Consider the following 2,875-nt stretch of genomic DNA (forward strand, 5'->3'; position numbering starts at 1 on the left):
GCCAAAAGATTAATAAGAAAGTAACGAGAGGGGGGCCAAGAGGTGGATGAAACCCTGGGGTAAGACCTTTTCAAAGAATACAGGTAGATTGCACAGAATTACCCCCAGTAGGGAAACAAAAGTACTTATTAGTCCTAATGGATCGCCTAACTGGTGGAGGCATTTCCAATGTCCTCAGTTACCTCGAAGGGAGTAGTGAAAACTCTTTTAGAACATATAATTCCTCGATATGGAGTGGTGGAAAGTATAGATTCAGACCAAGGTAGCCATTTTACCTCTAAGATCCTACAAGAAGTAATGGTGGGATTAGAAATCTCTTGGGAGTTCCACACTCCTTGGCACCCGCCTTTCTCTGGACAGGTGGAACAAATGAATCAAACCTTAAAGAAGCAATTGTCTAAGCTAGTCCTAGAGACTCAATTACCATGGACAAAATGTTTACCTATCGCGTTGCTACGCATTAGGACTGCCCCTAGACGTGATATAGGCCTCTCTCCTTATGAGATGATGTTTGGATTACCTTTCTTGGGTGGAAGAGGGGAATTACCAACTGTAGAGTTCAATGATAAGTTTTTAAGGAACTATATTGTGGCACTCAGCTCTTCTTTGTCTGTCCTTAGGAAGAAGGGTCTGTTGACCCAGACACCTCCACTTGAGTTCGCCGTACATCGAATACAACCGGGTGATTGGGTCCTGATAAAGACCTGGAAAGATACCAAACTGCACCCAAGCTGGGAGGGACAGTTCCTAACCCTCCTGAATACTGAAACAGCCGTCCGAACTGCTGAAAAAGGGTGGAGTCATCACACTTGTGCTAAGGGCCCGGTGGACGTTCCTTCCCCTCCGGCAGAGTGGCAAACACATCCTACAGACAACCCTCTGAAAATCAAGCTGAGCAAAAAGAATGGACTGAGATAAGAGACTATTAAGAATTGGTTAAAAAAACTGTATCCCAAAACAATTGTAAGTGTTGCATGGACTCAATCCTCCCTTGTATTTAAAGGGTTAGGGAATAGACAGATAGGGTTGTGAGCTGAAATGAATGGTCAGCTTTATGTTGTCACAATAATATTGGCGCTAGCTGCCCGGGGCGGTGGGAAAAAATCATTTTACCACTTTATGTCAGAATTATGCTAAACTAAAGGGACATACCGACTATTGGGTATGTGCGGAGATCCCACACCATGGGGAATCTGGAATTCCTCTCACGATAATACCACTTACCAAAGAAGTGTACGATGTACAACAATTTGACTCGGGCTCAAATGATACAACTTGGAGATTTGAACAGGGTAATTATAACTTTGCAGGATGGTTCCCCCGACCAGCCCCAAAAACTCTGGGTGTTATTGATGGCCTTAGAGTTCCCCCCCACCCCCGAAAAGAGCAGTAAATACCACTTCTTTCTGTAACCAGAATGATACCGCACCCTTCCGATTAGGAAAATCATCTTGTGTCTACACCGGCCAAGCCACTACCACGATCATTCCCCAAATATTAAATGGGACATATTGCGTGTGTGGCTTAAAGGCCTACCCATTTATCCCCGGCAAGAAGTACGTTTGGAGTGGCGGATGTAACGGGAATGGGTGCTGGGACCATCCAGTTCAAACACTGCCTCAAAGCCAGGAAGGCTGGAGTGGCTGCTGCTATCTCGCCTATATAATTCCCCACTTGAGGCTGCTAAAGGGAGCCCCAGAAATACCTCGGACTAAACAGAGAGGAAGGCGAGTAACCCGGAAAGTAACCAAAGGAGATCGCCTCCTCTGGACTTTGATACCTATGTATGGGACCGCTCGAGCAGGAGTAGAAATACAAAAGTTGGCGGCTTCCCTGGAAGAGTTGGCCAACAATACTGCTGATGTGTTGGCTGAAACCCAATCCCAAGAAGCAGCCATAACGACCGAAATGATTGCCACTAGGCTAACGACCTTTCAGAACAGGATGGCTCTGGATTATATTCTAGCAGAGAAGGGTGGTACCTGTGCACTAATTGGAGAGGAAAGTTGTACATACATACCTGAGATCTCCTCTAACATTACTGATATCTCCAAACATATACGAGACAAAATCACCAAGATAAGGGAGGCCGGTAATCGGTACCGGAACGAAAAAGGATGGGAATGGGGGAATTGGGGATTGACTGGTTGGAGAAGGTGGTTAGTCAATCTAGCTATCTATGGATTATTGATATTAGTGGGTCTGGTGGAAGGGTTCAATGTCCTAAAATGGGTAATGAGCCGACTGATGACATCCCTTGGGGAAGGAACCCAAATAAAACATTAGATGCTTTTACAATCAGCAGGTGATATGCAACAAAGAGAAAGTCAAAGAATGTTTCTAGATTTCGAGGGACGAACAACACTAATGTAAAATGTAAGATTGTGAACCTCATCGCCAAAAGGCATAAGAGGGAAGAACATAAGAAAATGAATTAAAGGAGACTTAATAAGTGCAAAAACAATAGTTAGAGAAAAAGAAAAAGGGGGAATTGTGGGAGATTAGAAATGTTGTTTTTGCAGATGTTGTTGTGGGGGGAGGGGAAGGGGACATTATACAAACGGTCGTGGAATTCTTGTAGCATGTAGCATGTAGCATACTTAAGGCTAAGACTTTAATGAATATAGAGGGTCTTTTAAAGAAAATAGTTTTAAGCTAGGAAATAACTTTAAAGTGTTGTAGTTGACCACAAAAAGAAGCAGCAAGGGCATTTCATTATTAAGCTTATAGTATGATAAGAGAAACTGGATAAAAGAACAAGCTGTAACAAACAAGGAACAAAGAATGCAGACAAGGACAGCAGAATGGCCAGATAAGGAAGTAACTAACAAGTGAGGTAATTGGCTTATGATAGGATGGGAAAAGGGAGGCGTGA

At 43.6% G+C, this 2,875-nt stretch overlaps 1 pseudogene; it reads left to right on the forward strand.

Moving 5' to 3' along the window:
- The first annotated feature begins 1,038 nt into the window (after window positions 1-1,038).
- On the forward strand, window positions 1,039-2,450 carry LOC148147629 (syncytin-1-like; annotated as a pseudogene).
- The last annotated feature ends 425 nt before the right edge of the window (window positions 2,451-2,875 follow it).

The sequence above is a fragment of the Chiloscyllium plagiosum genome, unplaced genomic scaffold, assembly GCF_037043375.1.
Source record: "Chiloscyllium plagiosum isolate Xiang-an unplaced genomic scaffold, Cpla_swu_hap1 HiC_scaffold_15, whole genome shotgun sequence".
Classification (NCBI taxonomy): Eukaryota; Metazoa; Chordata; class Chondrichthyes; order Orectolobiformes; family Hemiscylliidae; genus Chiloscyllium; species Chiloscyllium plagiosum.